This window comes from Topomyia yanbarensis, chromosome 1 (assembly GCF_030247195.1).
Source record: "Topomyia yanbarensis strain Yona2022 chromosome 1, ASM3024719v1, whole genome shotgun sequence".
NCBI classification, from domain to species: Eukaryota; Metazoa; Arthropoda; class Insecta; order Diptera; family Culicidae; genus Topomyia; species Topomyia yanbarensis.
In genome coordinates, this window is record NC_080670.1 from 85,909,595 (window position 1) to 85,931,438 (window position 21,844).

The window sequence follows — 21,844 nt, forward strand, 5'->3', positions numbered from 1 at the left end:
ATGAGTTTTGCAAATATCATATTGGCGCCCCAGAGGGTGTGGAAGCGCCCTGCAAGCGATGGGAACATCAGACTATCGTCCGAGAGAATCTTAGAGCGCCTTGCGTGACTTGTAAGTATCAAACTAATGTTGAAACGCTCTGCGAGGTGTGGGAATATCATACTAGTGCTTTTAAATATCTGAGAGTATCCTATGAGCATATCATACCAGTGCCCCATACAGTCTGGGATCGCCATGTGAGTTATGAAAATATCATACTAGCGCGGCAGGGAGTTTGACAATACCCTACGAGTTTGAATAGATTCACAAAATTCCAATTAGCTGGGATCATTAAATTTGCCTTCCAGAATGAGGCCAACGGAATTTTTGACGTAGGACTTACGTCTTTCTTTACTATACTGGGTGTCATTTCAAAATTTTCAAAACGGATGCGTTACGTACACTTTGAACTCTAATAACTTTTCTCCTACTAAAGGAATTACTAATTTTGTTTCATAAATCGAAACGAAAACGTTCAACGCTTGCTATTGATACCTTGTTTGCTATGTAAAACTTGTATAAAAAGTTCAAAAACTACTTTTAATGCGAATCAACATTAATGCTAAAACCTATAAATATGGGTGTCACAGTTTTTCTTAAAGCCAGACGTGTGTAAGCCACAGAGCAGAACACACGTACGTGTGCTGCTCAACGAGAAGCTGCATTTTGACCACCAACCAAATCATAGCTACTGCCTTATCGCTGCCAACCAAGAACAGTCGTCGCCCTGCGTGAAATTCATTGCTCTCAGAAGTGGACAGAGTTACTAATTCGCAAGCTGCTCTTCCAGTGCCTGGTCCGTGAGATTGCACAGAATTTCAAAACCTACTCTTCCGGAGCTCAGCCGTAATGGCCCTTTAAGAAGCCAGCGAGGCCTGCCTGGTTAGTTTGTTGGAAAATACCAATCTGTGCGCTATCCATGCCAAGCGAATAATCATCATGCCGAGCGGGAAACGGCGAAATAATATTCACAACAAACGGTCCTTATTAGGACCACAAAATCGTTCTCAGAAGAATTACAATTGAAATTTCCATTTCGTGCTTTGGAAAATAACTTCCCTCTTATCGGGTTAGTTATTTTCTATAATAATATCCGAAAAATGTGCAATAAAACCAATAAACTGACCAATTGGACGGAAGCAATAAAATACCTACAACAATTTGAGTCAGAAAAGTGATATTAACGGAAAAATGCTTCGATCGTTGTGTTTGGCAGCTGAAGTTGCCGATTTGTTTTCCAACGTCAATTATTTGCGCTGTGCTGTACGGAACAGATTTTTGCGCGATTTGTTGGGAAATAATTAAAACAATTGTGTAGTAGATTCCGTAGATTTTACCGTAAATTTTGATAGAAATGATTTTGTAAAAGCATTAATTAGCCGTGCTTTGAATGGTGGTTTTTGCAAATCTTTCTAGAACATTAGTGAATGTGGCAACCCTGCTACTAAGCGAATGCCACGCCAAAAAGAATGATGAAAATATTTTCATTTGTCGCACAAAGGGATGGACTACCATCTGCACTAAGAAGTTTATAAAAGAGATCGCATTCCGATATACAATGCTCATTCGATGTGAGCTGCGAAAGGGGAATGTTCGTGTATGTACGCAGCAGATGCGAATTCGGGCAAGGTTCGAATCGTTAGCAAGGATTCTCGTCTGGTATCACCAAACATAGTTATCTACAAACCGTTCTTTTTAGGATGAAAACATAATGGAGAAAGAATTGAATTAGAAAGTTCCATTTAATAACTTGCATTGAGTGTGCGCCTGTCAAGTCTGCTGTACTTTAGCAGTGACACATAAACCAATGTTTATCGAATTAATCTACAAACCCGTAGGTTTTTGCAAATCTTTCTAGAACATTAGTGAATGTGGAAACCCTGCTACTAAGCGAATGCCACGCCAAAAAGAATGATGAAAATATTTTCATTTGTCGCACAAAGGGATGGACTACCATCTGCACTAAGAAGTTTATAAAAGAGATCGCATTCCGATATACAATGCTCATTCGATGTGAGCTGCGAAAGGGGAATGCTCGTGTATGTACGCATCTGGTGTATGTAATCGTCTGGTATCACAAAAAATAGTTTTCTGCAAACCGTTCTTATTAGGATGAAAATATAATGGAGAAAGAATTTATTTAGAAAGCTCCTTTTAATAACTTGGATTGAGTTTGCACCTGTCAAGTCTGCTGTACTTTATCAATGACACATATAAACCAATGTTTATCGAATTAATCTACAATGCAAATATTTCCAGAACATTAGTGAATGTGGCAACCCTGCTACTAAGCGAATGCCACGCCAAAACGAATGATGAAAATATTTTCATTTGTCGCACAAAGGGATGGACTACCATCTGCACTAAGAAGTTTATAAAAGAGATCGCATTCCGACATACAATGCTCATTCGATGCGAGCTGCAAAAGGGGAATGTTCGTGTATGTACGCATCTGGTGTATGCACTCGTCTGGTATCACCAAAAATAGTTATCTGCAAACCGTTCTTATTAGGATGAAAATATAATGGAGAAAGAATTTATTTAGAAAGCTCCTTTTAATAACTTGGATTGAGTTTGCGCCTGTCAAGTCTGCTGTACTTTATCAATGACACATATAAACCAATGTTTATCGAATTAATCTACAATGCAAATCTTTCTAGAACATTAGTGAATGTGGCAACCCTGCTACTAAGCGAATGCCACGCCAAAACGAATGATGAAAATATTTTCATTTGTCGCACAAAGGGATGGACTACCATCTGCACTAAGAAGTTTATAAAAGAGATCGCATTCCGATATACAATGCTCATTCGATGTGAGCTGCGAAAGGGGAATGCTTGTGTATGTACGCAGCAGATGCGAATTCGGGCAAGGTTCGAATCGTTAGCAAGGATTCTCGTCTGGTATCACCAAACATAGTTATCTACAAACCGTTCTTTTTAGGATGAAAACATAATGGAGAAAGAATTGAATTAGAAAGTTCCATTTAATAACTTGCATTGAGTGTGCGCCTGTCAAGTCTGCTGTACTTTAGCAGTGACACATAAACCAATGTTTATCGAATTAATCTACAAACCCGTAGGTTTTTGCAAATCTTTCTAGAACATTAGTGAATGTGGAAACCCTGCTACTAAGCGAATGCCACGCCATAAAGAATGATGAAAATATTTTCATTTGTCGCACAAAGGGATGGACTACCATCTGCACTAAGAAGTTTATAAAAGAGATCGCATTCCGACATACAATGCTCATTCGATGCGAGCTGCAAAAGGGGAATGTTCGTGTATGTACGCATCTGGTGTATGCACTCGTCTGGTATCACCAAAAATAGTTATCTGCAAACCGTTCTTATTAGGATGAAAATATAATGGAGAAAGAATTTATTTAGAAAGCTCCTTTTAATAACTTGGATTGAGTTTGCGCCTGTCAAGTCTGCTGTACTTTATCAATGACACATATAAACCAATGTTTATCGAATTAATCTACAATGCAAATCTTTCTAGAACATTAGTGAATGTGGCAACCCTGCTACTAAGCGAATGCCACGCCAAAACGAATGATGAAAATATTTTCATTTGTCGCACAAAGGGATGGACTACCATCTGCACTAAGAAGTTTATAAAAGAGATCGCATTCCGATATACAATGCTCATTCGATGTGAGCTGCGAAAGGGAAATGTTCGTGTATGTACGCAGCAGAAGCGAATTCGGGCAAGGTTCGAATCGTTAGCAAGGATTCTCGTCTGGTATCACCAAACAGTTATCTACAAACCGTTCTTTTTAGGATGAAAACATAATGGAGAAAGAATTGAATTAGAAAGTTCCATTTAATAACTTGAATTGAGTTTGCGCCTGTCAATTCTTGTATACATTTACCAGTGATTCATATAAGCAAATGTTTATCAAATTAATCTACAAACCCGAAGGTTTTTGCAAGTCCTAGAAAATCAGTGAATGTGGCAATCTCATTCGACATGAAATTTCCAGTAAACATTCATTCAAAAAGTGCATTGGCTCAAATTATCCATGAATGTCATATGATATGCCCAAGTTTAGTCCTACGTCAACACCGCGGTTACGTCCCGGACATTACCCACTCCTAGTTTTTTTTTTTTGGCTCAAAAATTTTTTTTTTTCGGTTCCAGGAGCTGGTTAGTCGCCGACTAACCGTGACTAACCGCAACTACAGCACTGATTAGTACTGTATAGTTCGAGGACGCTATCGGCGTCTCCCTGAATTTTTGTGCGAATGGCTTGTAACCATACGTTGTAGATGGTTGTGTCTGTCGCATTTTCTGCCAACGGCATTAAATTGTCGATGCTCTTTAAAAATGTATATAATTTTATCGGATTGCCATCGAATGATGGCAAGTCTTTAATAATCTGTGGTGTTTGAAGGGATTTTAGAATCCCTTCTACACCTGAAACGCGTTCATCGTGTCGCATTTCTCTTAATTGTGCCTGTGCGGCGTTCGCTGCTGCCTGTGCGGCGCCTACAGCTTCAGCCGCCCCGATGGCTTCTAACTGCATATGAGCGATTTTTTTTTTTCAATTTGTTTATTTGATAAGGCACGTATGCGTTAGCTTAAAGGTGCCATTTTTTCATTGTTTTACATTTTGAATTTCTTAAAACTAGGGGGATACACATTTCAATATTATTTTGTTTTATATAATAAAACTAAAAAAAAACTACAGCTAACTTATACATATAAAAGAGGGTATAATATAATATTCGTAAGATTTGGGAGACGGGTCATTTGTGTGTTCTTTGTATAGTAATTCACTTTATGATTTTTAGAAGGGAGATTGTAGAAAAAATAATTATTAACTAAGCGGAACATTTTACAAGCTTATTAACTAGAGATAACTAGAAAGAGTGGTTCAAGATTAAGGGGAATTAATTAGGACTATTTTAAAGTAGTGGTACTGTTGCGCATTTCTTAACGAGATTAAATATTGTTCAACTAAAACTAGATGATAGGGGGGCACATAAATTTTGGGAAGATATTCAAGGGGAGAAGGGGGTGAAGTCATACATCTGTGTATCAGAGACATGGGAGGGTGGGTGGACAAGGCTGAAGGGGGGGGGGGGGGGGGGTGAGATATAAACTTTCAGTTTCCGGCATCAGGAATTAACGGCCAGGATTACAGATTCGAATGGATTGATCAACTAACACTAGAAGATAGGGGGGCACATAAGTTTTGGGAAGATATTCAAGGGGAGAAGGGGGTGAAGACATACATCTGTGTATCAGAGACATGGGAGAGAGGGTGGACAAGACTGAACGGGGGGGGATATGAGCGATTTGCTCATTTTTATCTGCGAGCATACGCTGTAGCTCTGCGATGTGGTGTTCCATTTCTAAACGCTAATCACTTGTCACTTTTCACTTGTGTTTAGTTACTACTGTTAGGCTAATTTGGTTAACGTTTTTTTTTTGTTTTATGTTAGTACGTTTACTTATATGATATACAAACTTTCGCTTACCACTGGTGGGGGCTTGAGTTTCTGAATTAGTTAGATTTTTAGGGTTTTTTGGTGGACGGGATGGTGCTTTATTTTTTCAAGAAGCAACCAATCGTCCTTTATATTAATAGTTAAAACGACTTACTTATAAAGATTTCTGCTCCGTGTGTCCGATATTCACTCGCGATCTAAGGTTTCGTGGACTTCTAAAACTTTGACTCTAATCGCACGATTTTCGTTCGCGGACGGTTCCTTACCGGACAAAATTAAAGAAATTCAGTGCCGACTGCGCCAGATAACTCCTTGGGTTCTTCAGAGGTCTTTTTAAAAACGCTGCTTACAACTGACTGACTTTATTGCTCATGAGTTGATTACTTGAAACCTATCAAAATAACCCTAAACTCCTAACGCAGCACTTCCCAAAGTGCGCGTGGTTGCTAACGTCGTCGTTGCCTCATGCTGAGTCGGCAGGCTATGGCCTCGATAAATCTGCTAGCAATGAAGTTTTGTTCCATGGTTCGCGTGGCTGGATAAATTTGGATTTCATCGTTAACTTATATATATATATATATATATATATATATATATATATATATATATATATATATATATATATATATATATATATATATATATATATATATATATATATATATATATATATATATATATATATATATATATATATATATATATATATATATATATATATATATATATATATATATATATATATATATATATATATATATATATATTGGCATCACTGTTTGCTACACCCCGGTCGTCAACAAAGCTAGTAGTTTTCTTTTCAATTTATATTTGTTGAACAATCGTGATCGTTTTTATTTTTGTACTATTTATTTTTCGTGTTAATCGGTTGTGTAAGAACTTTGAAGTTTCGTGAACTTAACCAGCATCATATCTGATAGCTGCAAGTGTTGTTTTTAGTGAAAGTGATAGTTTCGTGTTTTTTTTTCTACTTGACGTTATCACTTTGCACAACGTTACGCTCAATTTGTTGGCAAAAGCGACATCTTCTGGTGGATAGCTGATAGTTGCATGCAAGTTCGCTTTATTTTTGCTGCGTTTATTGCATACCCGGTAGGCGTTATTTTCTTCGCTCAAAAGCATGGCTTGTACCAACTGCTCGAAAGTCATAAATGATTCTGAGCGAATCACCTGTCGTGGGTATTACGGAAATTCGTTTCACATGATATGTGTCAAGTTGGATTATGACGTTCGTGATGTCCTGGGAATCCACTCACGGAATTTATTCTGGATGTGTAACGGATGTGCTGATTTGTTTTGTAACGATAATTTCCGCAGAATGGCTTCGCGTTGTTGCGACAATGCAATGCCCGACCACAATTCTCTGAAATAATTAAAGGATGACATAGCTGATTTAAAAGATGTCGTTAAAGCTCTCAGTTAAAGTCGACACAAAACCGCTATCTCCAACGGTAAATACACCTTGTACAAGGATTGCTGCATATAATCTCGTTCCAAACACTCCTAAGCGCAAGCGTGAAGATGATCCGCTCAAAGCAAAAATCACTAATATTCGTGGAGCAAAAGTTGCGTTTGAAACGATAAAAACAGTATCACCACCTGAGGAGCTGTTATGGGTCTACTTGTCTGCATTTGATCCCAGCACGACGGACGATGAAGTTTCTAGACTTGTGAAAGATTGTCTGGGAAAGGATATGCAACCAAAAATAGTTCGCCTAGTTCCTAAAGACAAGGATCTCTCATCGCTGAGCTTCATCACCTTCAAAGTTGGCGTTAGCAAATCATGCAGGGATAAGGCTCTGTCCAAAGACTCTTGGTCGGAGAACATCTACTTTCGTGAATTTGTGACCAATTCAAAAATTCAATGGTCTATCATCAGGATTGCTGCGGAGAAGAATCCATCTGGTGGTGGACAGTAGCGCCAAGCTATCCCGGATAAACTCGTCTGTCTAACTTCATGTTCCCCGGTGAGCGACATAGGACTACCTGACGAATCGGCAACTTCTTCTGTGTCAGGTAAAGCCAAGAAGGGTATATGTCCTTCCGAAGCACTTCAAGATGCTGCACACCCTCAATGTAAATTTCACTTACAGTCTGCTGATGAACACAACTCAATCGACTCTACCGCTCCAGCGAACCTTCAATGTCAAAATGATAATTTCGATCGCATCGCATCTGTCCGCTCAGGTAAATATTTGAATAATATATGTCCTTCCGAAGCTACACGTGATACTGCGCACCTTCAAGTATGCCTCCCATTGCAGTCAGCCGCTGGATACAACAGTTATGACGCAGTCATTCCCTCCGTATCGCAGCTTGTTCCCCTTCCTGACAACAGTACATCCTGCTCTCCCGCGCTATTTGCGGTGATAGTGATCATCGAGCCCGAAGTCCTGAAACTTGGAATGCAGCACGACACCTCTCACATGACACTGATGGTTTGCGTATTTACTATCAGAACGCGGGAGGGCTTAAGACGAAAATTGATGACGTGTATTTAGCTGCTGTGGACGGTGACTACGATGTTTGCGTCTTCACCGAAACATGGCTCGATGCGCGTATAACATCAGTGCAGCTTTTCGGCGATGCTTACACCGTATACCGTGCGGACCGAAATAGTGGCAACAGTATTCGCGGACGTGGAAGAGGAGTTTTGATTGCTGTTCCACCGCATTTGCCTCATGTGAGATTGATGTAGGTAGTTTAACCAGTGTTGAGGCTGTTTGGGTTAGAATTACAACTCCATCGAGGAACTTTTATATTGGTGCTGTCTATATTCCTCCTGAAAAGCGACTCGACTGCAATATCATACAACTTCACATGGATGCTGTGAATAACGCTTCTTCACAAGCTGGCACTGGATGGCGTGATGATTCACCTTGGTGATTTCAATCATCCAGGGCTCATTTGGGTGCCGTCACGACACGGATACGCTTACCCAGACCCGACTGCTTCGACAACCAACATCGCCAGTCGTTTGCTACTGGACGGATTTGCTTTCAACGGGCTAAGTCAAGTAAGCATGATTCCTAACCACCAGACACGCTTTCTGGATCTCGTCCTTGTTAGTGAAACTATTATACCTGTATGTTCCGTCAATGAAGCATCCAGCGTGATTGTTCCACTTAACAACTTTCATCCCGCGCTTGAAATCTCAATTAGCACTATTCGATCAGTTCAGTATGTAGAAACTCTTTCTGTCGACCGTCTCAACTTTCACAAAACTGATTTTGTAAAGCTGCGCAGTTCTCTGTCGCAAATTGATTGGAGTGTACTGCAAGCCCAAGTGAGTGTTAATGCTGCAGTTGCCATCTACAAGCGACTACTATTGAACTGAGTTGAGACCTCAGTTCCTAAATGTCAGCCTCCTAGCAAGTCGCCCTGGTTAAACAGCACTCTTCGAAAGCTAAAACGTACTCGAGCAAAAACCCTACGTGCGTACACAAATCGACGGTGTCCTCTTTCTTTCACTTTAGCCAGTAATGAGTATCGGTGTTACAACAAGCTTCTGTACAAACGCTATGTAAACCGCATCCAGAATAATCTACGCCGAAACCCGAAGGGCTTTTGGTCATTTGTCAACACGAAGCGAAAAGAAACTGGACTTCCATCAAGGATGCTTTACGACGGCGAAGAAGCTACGACAACTGTGGCGAAATGTACGCTGTTTGTCAGATTCTTCTCGAGTGTTTTTTCAACCGACTCGCCAACCGCAAACGAACTCGAAAATGCCTCTCGCGACGTTCCTGCTTGTGCTGTTGATTTGGATGTGTTTACTGTCTCTGAACAAATGGTTATATCTGCAATTCGGAAAACCAAGCCATCTTATGCACCCGGCCTCAGTGCTATACCTTCAGCTGTATTGAGAAAATGTTCGGACTTACTTGTAACACCACTTGCATATATTTTTAACCTATCGCTTCAGCAGCAAACGTTTCCTGAGGATTGGAAATGCTCAGTTATGTTCCCGGTATTCAAGAAAGGTGACAAACGCAACATAGCGAACTATCGCTATGTTGCGTTTGTCACCGCTAGGAGTCGAATCTAAAGTGTTTGAATCAATTATCAACGAGGCGTTATTTTCTGCTTGTCGACACTACATTAGTACATCTCAGCACGGATTTTTCCCAGGACGTTCAGTCGAGACGAATCTCGTCTGCTTTACGTCATTTTGCACGGAACAAATGTCTAAGAAATTGCAGGTGGATACTATTTACACTGATCTAAAGGCAGCTTTTGATAGAGTTAATCATGAGATACTGATAACAAAGCTTGATAAGCTAGGGTGTTCTACTAGATTCTGCCATTGGCTTCGATCCTGCTTTGTGCACCGTGAAATCGTTGTTCAAATTGGCGATATTGTTTCAGAATCCTTTTTCAACACTTCCGGAGTTCCTCAAGGTAGTACGCTAGGTCCACTACTTTTTTCACTGTTCGTGAACGATGCGGTTTTAGTTCTAAGCCGTGGAGGAAAGCTGTTTTTTGCCGACGACTTAAAATTTTTTCTTGTTATACGGAATGAAGCCGATTGCCGTGAGCTACAGCATCTTATTGACACCTTTTATAGCTGGTGTGTAAGAAACATGATGGTCCTTAGCGTTGCAAAATGTTTTGTCATCAGCTTTTATCGAACGAGAACTATGGTTACCCTCAACTATAACATCGCAGGAACTCTACTACAACGCGTTGACCATGTGAAGGATCTAGGAGTCATTCTTGATGATAAGCTAACGTATACTCATCACGTCTCAGTGACCATCGACAGAGCCAATCGTTTGCTGGGATTTATTTTCAAAATATCCAACGAATTTCGGGATCCTCTATGCTTCAAGGCTCTTTATTGCTCATTGGTGCGCCCGCAGTTGGAATTTGCAAACGTCGTTTGGTGCTCGTATCAAGGTACGTGGAGCTTTAGGATCGAAGCAGTCCAGCGTAAATTCATACGATATGCGTTACGTTAATTGCCGTGGAACGATCCATTAAACCTGCCACCGTACGAGGACCGTTGTCGTCTTTTAGGACTTAATACTTTAACACGCCGGAGACATGCAGCGCAAGCTACCTTCGTTTCAAAGATTCTGCTGGCTGAATATGATGATCCGGAGCTACTAGCGCAAATCAACCTCTATGCGCCTACCCGTTCTCTTCGCCCTCGAGCCCTGCTGCATTCTGAAATGCGCAGCACTAACTACGCTACCCAGTGGCGTAGCCAGGGGGGGGGGGGTTTGGGGATTAACCCCCCCCAAACCAAAATTAATTGGATTGAAAAAAAATTGATGCTGACGAATTTAATTTAATATTCCACAAAATATTTTTGGAAAAATATTCTCTGATCACTACATTGAGAACTGTGTTTAAAGCGTCATGGGAACTTTTGGAAAATTGTGGGAAGGGGATCTTGTAACTAATCTCTTAGCCAAAATCCCATAGTTGTCAAATTACTTCAATGTAGAATAAAATAATTGTCTGAATTATTATGAGCTCATTTTTGGAAAGATGCTTCAAAATATGGATTAGAGACAATTTTTCGTATGGGAATCTAAATTTGAATAGGTTGATTGCATATAAAACATAAGCTGGTTTACCGAAAACTTACATACATTTCAACATTTGCTGAAAATGTATTTTTTTAGATTGTGTAGAGTTTAGACAACAATTCAATATGGTTAACAACAAGAATAACATTTCAGAAACTAGTTGAAAGCTGATGTAATTTTGTCTCTAGCAGGTCAGGATCGGTTTTATGAGCATTGGATTTTTGTTGTATTATCAACAATATGAATAGCCTCTTAGCAGGATGCAATGAATGGCGTACTAAAATTTTGTGTGCTACGTACTAGTACTGCAAGTTATGAGGTTGACTAATGAAGAAAAGTAAAATTAATGCTCGATAAATTTTTAACGGTCACGATCACATTCATTCGAAACTGCCAAATTTCGATGTTAAGTAACATTGAAGAATTTCAAAACGTAAAACTGTTCATCTGCTGATAGAATAATTTTGACGATTAATCCTCCTAGAAGTAATTATAGACAAGAATTACTCTTCAACCAAATTTGGGTCAAGACTTAATGTCTCCAGCAAAGTTTTCGAAAATGCTATTTCAAACAACTTTGTCAAAGACATAAATATCCCACATATTCAGAGTATCGAAATATAGTAGTAGAAAACCTTTACAACAAGCTATTCTGAAATTACTGTATTTGATAAATCTCTTCTGCGGTAATTAAACAATAAATTCACATTGCGTTCAAGGTGCCTTTGAAGCTTACAAAAAAATATTTAAAACAAATAATTCCCAGATATTAAAAGGACTCAAAAACACAAAGAGTGATTCCATTTTCAGGAGCTAGCATCAATTCGGCGCTAACTTAGTCCGCCCACCAAGTTAGTGTTGGATTCTGATGAGATGAAGTCGAAACGCAAGTTTCAGTTCCATCCATCCATAATTTAGTTATAGGTTTTGTGTTCTCAACTCGCAATGATTGTTTCAAACAATTTTATCCGTAGCGCAGAAAAAAATAGTTTTCACCTAAATTTTTCTTCACTAAGAAGAAATATAGCAGGCCCAGTCCATTTAAATCCCTATATGTTGAATTCATGTAGCCTTCATATTTTCAACAAAATTGTTTGAATTGACATTATCAAAAACTTTGCTGAAGGCACCATGTCTCTTAATATTTTTGAAAAATTTATTCACCATAATTACCTCTATGAGAGTTAATCACTAAAATTTCTATATCAAAGCAGGCGCTGTTTTATGTTGATAACCTTCCGAAGTTGTCAAACCTTCAAAGTCAAGGATTGTTATATTAGGTGATCTTGAACGTTGAAAATTTTTTAGATCATTTATCCCACTTTAAAAGATCGCAATTTTTGACTTCATTGATATATTATACAAGAAAATAATCTATAGAGGTTTGAAAACTGTTCCATGTTGATCCTTCTTGTTTGTAGACTGGAATGACATCTGTTAGACTACTTATGTTTTTGAGTTTTCAATAATTTATCAAACTCATATTAAATTTTAGAATTTTTTCAAAAAATTTGCGATTTTCATCAAAACCCCCTCCAAACCAAATTTCTGGCTATGCCACTGACGCTACCAATAGTCCAATTTTAGCAATGAGTCGTCGCTTCAACGAGTTTGCTGAAATTTTTGACTTCGTCATGAATTCTTCGCAGTTTCGTCGTCATATATTGTCACTATTTTAATTATGTTTAGTTTACCTTAGTTTAGTATAGTTCATTAAGACAAATTGTCAGTTGGACTTTTTTTTATACAAATACAAATATATATATATATATATATATATATATATATATATATATATATATATATATATATATATATATATATATATATATATATATATATATATATATATATATATATATATATATATATATATATATATATATATATATATATATATATATATATATATATATATATATATATATATATATATATATATATATATATATATATATATATATATATATATATATATATATATATATATATATATATATATATATATATATACATAATCGCTTCAGATATTCGGCACACGTTGAGATTTTATGTGGTCCTTCGTGAAATCCAACTTTTTCGACGTCGTATCGGTCGTTCTACTTTTGCTCAGTAACACGTCCTAGGAACTTTTTGGCGATTTTTATGTGGCTTCCGATTTGCGTGCGGCTTATTGCCACTAAATCACCAACTTCGTAGATATTTCCTCCTCTTCGATTGCGATCAAAATACTGTTTCATTGATTGTTGTGCTTCCAATATTTTTGCCCTTGCATCAGTCCGCTCTTCTTCCCTTATATCGCCAAGCAACTGTACTCTTTCTTGGCAGACGACTTCGGCCAGCTGCACGTCCTCCGGTGACCTCATTGTTGTTCCAAACAATAACTGGAATGGGGTTCGGTTGATGCTGCGCTGATAAGAATTATTTAAGTAACGCTGCAAGCTCCCAATGTGAGGATACCAGTTCTCTGGATTATCAATTGATAATTTCGCTATAGCTGGGACGATAATTTCGTGGATTCTCTCCACTTGCCCGTTACCACGGGGGAACATCAGTTGTTGTTAGGAGGTGTTGAATTCCCTCAGACTCACAATATTCCTGGAAGGCCTCCGACGTGAAGGCAGCTCCACGATCTGAAATGATTCTTGTCGGATTCCCGAAAGAAATTTTTCGAAGTTCCAACTCTTGTAGCACTTCTTCAGCTGTTGTTACGGGGTACATCCACACAAATATCGTGAAGGCATCAACGATAGTGATACTGTTTTTTGGATGCAGTTAGTGGACCAAGATAATCAATATGGTACGTAGATAAAGGAAGGTCGTATTTTGGAATGGGTGCAACATACCTTCCTTTTTACCAGATTTCCGGGACGCGAGGATGCATGGAATGAATCTTTTGACGAACCTTTCAATTTTTGACTCCAATTTTTCTATCCAATACTCCCGTTCAGTCATCTTCTTTGCCTTGAAATGCCCCTGCTCGTGAGCCGGTCGAATCCCTGAATTTTGCATTGTCCCAATCCCTCGGACTATAAGGAGTTTGTCACCCTTATACTGCTTGTACAGCACACCATGGTGCAGTGAATAGTCGCCGTAATCGCCCGTTTCGAGAATCTTCGTGATGGCCTGTAGTTTTTCGTCAGTGTGCTGATTCGCCTTCACTTGCTCGATGACGTCATTTTCCAAAAAGTAAACTGCAGGACTTCGGCTTAACGCATCAACATGCTTCATCCGCCCGGCCGATGTTCGAGTGTGTAGTTGTACTCCTCTAGCAAAAGCGGCCAATCGGCAATTCTCGAAGCAATATCCTTCTTCTCCATTGTCATTTTGAACGCAGAACAATCCGTTACGATTGTGAATGTGATTCCAAATAGGTAAACTCGGAACTTTTTCAAGGCTGCCACAATCGCTAAGACTTCCAGCTCGTAGCTTGGATTCTGTAAATGTAGTTTTTCTACTATAATAGTGAATGGGATGGAATCCACCGTCTTCTAGTCCTTTCTGTAGTAGAATAGCACCGCATCCCACCTTACTTGCATCGGTATGTAGTTCGTTAATTGCTAGTGGATGATACAGTGCCAAGGTTGGTCTTGAGGACAGCGCCTCCTTCAACATATTCACGGACACCTTCGGTTCCGAACCGAACATAAAATCGGTATCTTTTTTCAAAAGATCGGTCAAAGGCTTGGCAATTATCGAGTAGTTTCCGATAAATTTGGCGAAAGTATCCTGTCAACCCCAAAAACCGCTAAACCTCTTTAAAATTCTTGGAATCCGGAAAATTTTTCACTGCCGCAATCTTGTTCATCGTCGGTGTTATTTTCCCATCTTCGACTTCGTATCCTAAGTACAAGTACTCAATGTTGCGCATGAGTAACTGTCATTTTGACCACTTTATTTTTAAACCGCTACCTGCTACCTCCAACACCAACGCCAATTTGTCCAATGCTTCCTGCTCGTTTTTAGCAGGTAACAGCAGGTCGTCTGTGTAGACCACAACCACCTTTCGTTTGATCAGATCACGAAAAATATCGTTGATGTATCGTTGAAATACAGTTGGAGAAGTGCTAAGTTCAAACGGTGTTGCAAGAAATTCGTATTGTCCGAACGGAGTAACGAAAGATGTGAACTTGCTACTACCTTTATCGACGGGAACATGGAAGAATCCATTCTCTAAATCTAGTGTCGAGAACACTCTCGCTCCGTGTATGTCATCCAGTATGTTGTAGCGGTCATGTCATATTCAGCAATATTTTTCAAATTTTGTAGAACCAGTCTGATTTGTTTGCGCCAAGAGTTAGACAACCTACCGTTGATCGACTCTTGCGCAACACCCTAGAAAATACTCCTCTCCGCGAGAGGAAGAAATTAAATTGCCTGTTGAGATTCTCCTGAAGACGAAAACCATGACGATCCTTCGCTTGGAGTGCGTGATGGAAAGGGACAGATAGAGCCAAAGGTTAGCTGACAGAATAAAACAGCTAGTAGGGTCGTTGATTTCCGAACTTGCCCGAAGAAATTTGCGGGAAAATACGTACTTCCTGTAAGTTCGTACGAAATTACCTTCCCTAATCTGAGGATTAACGCTGCTAGTCCATTTCGTCCCAGTCCGCCAAACGTTTTGGAAGCTCGCGTGATTTGTCCGGTTTTAGTTTGTCCAAAGTAATTAATGTGACGTGATAGTACTGTGAATTTTGTCTAATTCTTTGCTCTCCCGCCCCAATAGCTCAAGTAAAGTCAAAAAGGGAGTAGACAGTGCGTGCGTAGAAAAGTGTTTGCAGGAAGTTTGCTAGAAAAGGTAAATGTGCTCAACGTTAGGTGCCATTGACCCCACGCATGTGCCAACGACCCCGTTTGCCGTAGCCAGACTGCATACTATTTTCTATTCCGCACAGCTCGCCGACGTACGAGAGAAGAGGCAAAACGGATGAAGCAGCACGCGCAATTCCAGCAAAGGACGAAGTTGAACCCGGCACCGATACGCCGCCGGAAGGAAGAACGGTCCATCGACAGACCGCTTCCTTCAGCCACCGGAAAACCATCGCAACTTTTCCGGCCGATAAATCGTCAACCAGCAACCAACAACCGCTGGTCAGAAACCGGCGCGGCCGATCGATGTGATCGACCATCATCGCCCGCCATCGCAGCAGAACGATCGACAGCAGCAGCAGAAACCAACAGTAGCAGAAAACTGGTGAGTCGTATCGTTCTTGCTAATTAAAAGTGAAGGGTGGCGTCCAGGGAGGACGCCACAGTGATTTGAAACACCAGAGCGCAAAACGCTTAAGAAGTTTGTGCCACCTGGTGGTGAGTGGCTGCAGTTCCAGTGAGGATAATTTAGGTATGGGGAATTTCTTACCGCCGATTCTCTGAGGGTGATGAGGTTTTTAATGATTGCTGCTAGTTGATAATAGGGTCGCCTACCCGACTTTTGGAGGCTAATTTTTGATAAGCCTGTCTGGTTCGATCCTGATTAATTTCTTTTTGGTGAATCTTCTTCAGGGACTCGCCCTAAGAAGAGTCTCATCCGGGCAAACAAATCTTAGCGTGCAGTCTTCCTACGGGAATGGCGCATAAGCTGCACGCTTGCTAGGGATCGACCAGGGCTGGCTACAAATTGGCGCCCAACTGCAGGATTTTTTTCGGAAGTCTTGAAGAATAATCTGGAGAATATTGTTGAAGTTATGATTGTTTTCGTCATTTATTTTCTTTCTTATGTACATAGTTATTCTAGGTTCATGTTGAAATTTATGTAGTATTTAAGGTAATGTAGCGTATTTTGGAGACCGTTTATTTTTGGAGAAATATCATCAGGCATATTTTTTTGGAGAAATTTATTGAGGATACAGAAATATTTTTGGGATTCTGAGGAATATTCGTGTGATGTCATCGTTGTGTGGGAACATTTATATGAGATAAGGGTTTATATTTACAATTTTTTGTACATTTTCTATAATATTAATTATTTTTTACATATTCAAAAATAAACCGAAATGGCTTCTAAGTTTCCGAGAGCCGGCCACTTAACCAATGAGGAAGTAGATTACGAGCTCATGATTCGTGGTAAGGTTGAGGAAACTAAAACTGATTCGGAAGCCAAATACCGACTACTACGAAACCTTTTTTACGAAGATGTGAGGAAAAATCGGGATTATCCGTCGCAGTTTACTATCGAACAAGAGTTCGATCGCGTATCAAGTATAATCGATGTTTTGAGAGGGAAGTTGGAGAAAGGTCCAGATGAAAGGTGCATTTCCCGACTAAAACATTACGCGCTTAGGGTCGCCCGAAGCATAGCTGAGGATCCTGGATCCGAAGCCATGCGTAAAGAACTGATAAGGGAAATTCGGAGTGTGTTGAACAGATTTAGTGGGAAGAAGGGTTCCGAAGATTCTCACTCAGGAGAAGTTGTCAACAATCAGCAAAAGTCATTTGAGTCAGGGAATGATGATAGGAAAGACGAAGAGCATCGAGACGACGGACAAGAACGCGAAGACAGGTCGTCTGATGAGCATTCGAAGCGATCCCTTGGAGCTATTCCCAAAACGGCAAGTGAGGAACAACTGAAGAGGGAAAACCAATTAAACAACGAAAACAGAATGCCGAGAATGCAAGTGGCTGAGTTGAGACGAGAATTGGCAGAATTTAGACTGGCAACCCAGATACCGGATCCGACGAGGTTCGTCAACCCTTCCAATCGAGGGCTTCAAGTTCCTGAGCTGATGAGTAGGGTGGAGTTCGACAGAGAAGCGCAACTGACACCGTACAACCGAGTCAACCGTCCAGAAACCGAACGCAGGCTGAGAGAAGAGGTACCACAACAACGATATTGCGGCATTCCACAGACGAGATAGAATGAGTCCGATAGAGAACGAGCGATTCAAAAGGAATCAGTCGAGCGACGGATGGAGACAGTAAGCGACCGTTCGTACTACGATACACGAGACGGTCAGGAGCAAGCGCGACGGTTGAGCAAAATGTGTGGCATGGAGACGAGAATAGCTGAACGGGAGGATCCAGCTGATAGACGATGGAACGACAGACGGAGTTTTTCTCAGTTCCGGTGGCCTGCAACGAAGGCAGAGTGCAGTAATCCTGCAGAGTAGCGAGGACGAAGATGGGTATGACACTGAGGAGTTTCGCCCAAGACGTCGTGTGAATCGATGAATCGCGGATCGTGAGATTCAGGACGCAGACCGGCGTATGGAGAAATGGCATCTGACTTTTAGTGGCGACCCCCGCCATCGATCGTTGGAAGATTTTCTCCATAAGATTCGTAGGCTAGCGCGAATGGATCGGATCGCAGACGACATTCTCTTGCAGCGAGTGCATACCATATTACGGGGAGATGCCTACGATTGGTACTTGCGCTACGCTGACGAGTTCCTAGATTGGCAGGACTTCGAGGAGAAAATCCGTTACATGTACGGTAACCCAAATAAGGACCAAGGAAACCGTCAGAAAATCTACGAGCGGAAACAACTTCGGAACGAGCCTTTTTTGACGTTCAATACTGAGATAGAGCGCTTAAACAAGCTTCTATCGTCACCGCTAGATCAGGAATGAATCTTCGAGGTCATCTGGGACAATATGCGCCCACACTACCGTTCAAAACTAGCGTGTAGAACGGTACGAGATGTGCGAAAGCTTGAGTACTATGCGTACCGCATCGATGCGAACGATCCGGCACTCAGGCAGTGTCGAGAAGGACCAACACGTAACACGACGGGTCTACACAATATCGAGGCTGAAGAGTCAACGGGATCCTACTCCAAAGCAGAAGAGGTGAACGCTCTAGGAAAGAAGTTCGATGGTGATCGGCGAGCAAAGGAGCAGTCCAAACCGTTAACGCGTACTCAGCAACCCAGTACCACGCCGGCAGTCGAACAGCAAAATGGTCCCCTTTGCTGGAATTGCTGCAGAACGGGACATATTTGGCTAAACTGCAGACAAGAAAAGCAGTTGTTCTGCTACATCTGTGGAACACCCGGTAAGACGACGGTGACCTGCGAGAACCACCCACGGATTGACCGGGACAGGATAGGTAATCCATCGGGAAACTAAGTCAGGAATGCGGAGTAGGGAACAACAGCATTCCGCCGACGAACGATGTTCCCAGTTCTAGTCCGTTTGAGGACCCGTTTCTGAAGGCGTGTGAAGTAAGGGTCCACACCGAGAGCAGCCCTCAAGTAACCGTGAAGATTTTTGTCACCGATTACGACGCTCTACTCGACTCTGGAGCAAGCGTCAGTGTCACGAGCATGACCGATATTGCCAAAAGATATGGACTGACGATGCAGCGTAGCCCGCTGAAGATTGTCACGGTTAAAACTGATAGGTTGTGTGTCGGCCATTATGTTCTAGCCGACTTTTTATGAACGCCACACACAACTCTTTAATTAATTAGCCACCTGGGTGCAAAGCGATACCCGTTGAGCGCTGGAGCCGTGAGGTGACGTCACAAATTTGGAGAAGAGAAAAGCACATTAGCTAAGGTCGATGAGCACAAGTAGGGAGAGAACACGCACATTCATGTATTCATGTAGTACTCCCGTAAGTTTAGTCTCGTTCTAGTATGTTTACGTCACTTCGTTCGCTGTAGTTTTCGTTTTGTTTTCGCTGTCTTCCGCTTGGCGGAATTTGATCAGTGGTGAAAGCTTCGCTTTCTGCATGTTTGTGCCACCTGGTGGTGTGTGGCTGCAGTTCCAGTGATGATATATTAGGTATGGGGAATTTCTTACTGCGAATTATCTGAGGGTGATGAGGTTTTTTAATGATTGCTGCTAGTTGATAATAGGGTCGTCTACCCGACTTTTGGAGGCTAATTTTTGATAAGCCTGTCTGGTTCGATCCTGATTAATTTCTTTTAGGTGAATCTTCTTCAGGGACTCGCCCTAAGAAGAGTCTCATCCGGGCAAACAAATCTTGGCGTGCAGTCTTCCTACGGGAATGGCGCATAAGCTGCACGCTTGCTAGGGATCGACCAGGGCTGGCTACAAATTCGATTAACGGAAGAGGGAAGTGATCGCGAGCGAGTACTTTGTTCAATCTTCTGTAATCCGCACAAAGTCTCCTCGATCCATCTTGTTTGTGTGCAAGGGCAATGGGGCTGCTAAATTCCGAAGAACTTGGTTGAATGTTGCCATCGTCAAGCCATTGGTCTATTTGCTTTTGTGCTATTTCCTTCTCCAATGGCGCAAGGCGGAAGGGGGTTGCTGAATTGGCATTTTGTCTTTCAAGGTTAGTTTCAGTGTGACGTTGCTTTTTCTTACATTCCGAGGACAGTAATTTTCTACCATCTTCTGCACTCTCTCCTTTATTATGGGGTCCACTATATGCGAAAAAGGATGCTCAGTGACATCGGGACTAATTTCTATACAGCGTACGAAAATGTCTTCTTTTGGAAAGAACTTGGATCCATCAACTGACACTTTAACATCGCCGTAGAGATTTCTACCAAGAAGCATTTCCATGTTCAGGTACACCATTGACATCACGCAGAACTTCAATTATTATTTCGCCTATTTCAATTTGCAGTACTGTGGACCCTAACGACCAAACGGGGCCATTCAGGGTGTGTAATTCTTGCTTATTGCAAGTTTAGTCTCTTTTGCACATACTCACGAACTAGTGAAACCGCAGCACCACACTCAAATAAAGCTTCCATAAAGATAAAGTTCACTCTTACAGTCAAAAAAGTTCCTCCGTCGATGACAGTCTTAACATTACACAACTTTACTGAATTCTGTTTTGTTTGGCATCACATGACCGGCTCTTGACATTTGTAGCAAACGGGACGCCTGCTTTCCCATGCGTCTACTTTTGGTCGCCCCAGATTATGACGATCACCGCTTCTACTCGGGTTTCTGTCCCTGTCCAACACCTGCGAGTGTTCAGCTGGATGTCTGCTATTTTTGATGTTTTGATAGACACGGAGCTTTTCCTTAAAATCATCCACTGTTGCACCATATAACACTGTCTTTTCCGCCCCGCCGTCAGGTATTCCGCGGACCGTGTACGATATAATCGCTTCAGCGTCCAAATCTGCTTTCGCACCCAACTCCCTCATCATTAGATAATACTCGAAAACAGATTCCGTTGGGTTCTTCTTCCGATTCCTTAATTGTTCGTGAATCACAGCACTGTTTTCCCTACAGCCGAACTCTCACAGTAAAAACTCCTTCAAAGCGGCATAATTAGTCACATGTCGAACAGTGTTAAGCGATGACCGCGCCAATCCTATCAACTTTTTTTTCGCGACGACGTACTTCCGCAGCTCTGATAGGCCGATTGACTCAGCCATTTCCTCAACCGGATAAAGGTCTGTACCGGTAAACTCGTTTAAAGCTGATTCGACTTCCGAAACTGTGTGTGTGAAAAACTGGTGCGAATATTATGCACGCTGATGCACTGACGAATCGCATTCACTGCAATTGAGTGAATTTCAGGCAATCCATTTGTTTACTAAAGCTTCATGCAAAGCAGATAGAAATTCAAGCTGACACGTTGCAAGAGGGAGGAGGATTGGTCTACTGGGTAACCCCGCCCCACCAAATTTTCTGAAAAAATTGTAAATGATCACAAATCAAAGAAAATGGGTGGGTAATGTCAAGGACATAGCCGAAGTGTTGTGACTGCACGTTTGACGCGTAATTCAAATCGAATGTTATCAATGAAAAAAATGTGTGAGAATGTTTCAAATTAATCTTTATAATAATTATGGTGGTTCTGAAAAGAACATTTGTGTTTTTTTTCCATACGTTTATTTGACACGGCATTTGCAAAAGCT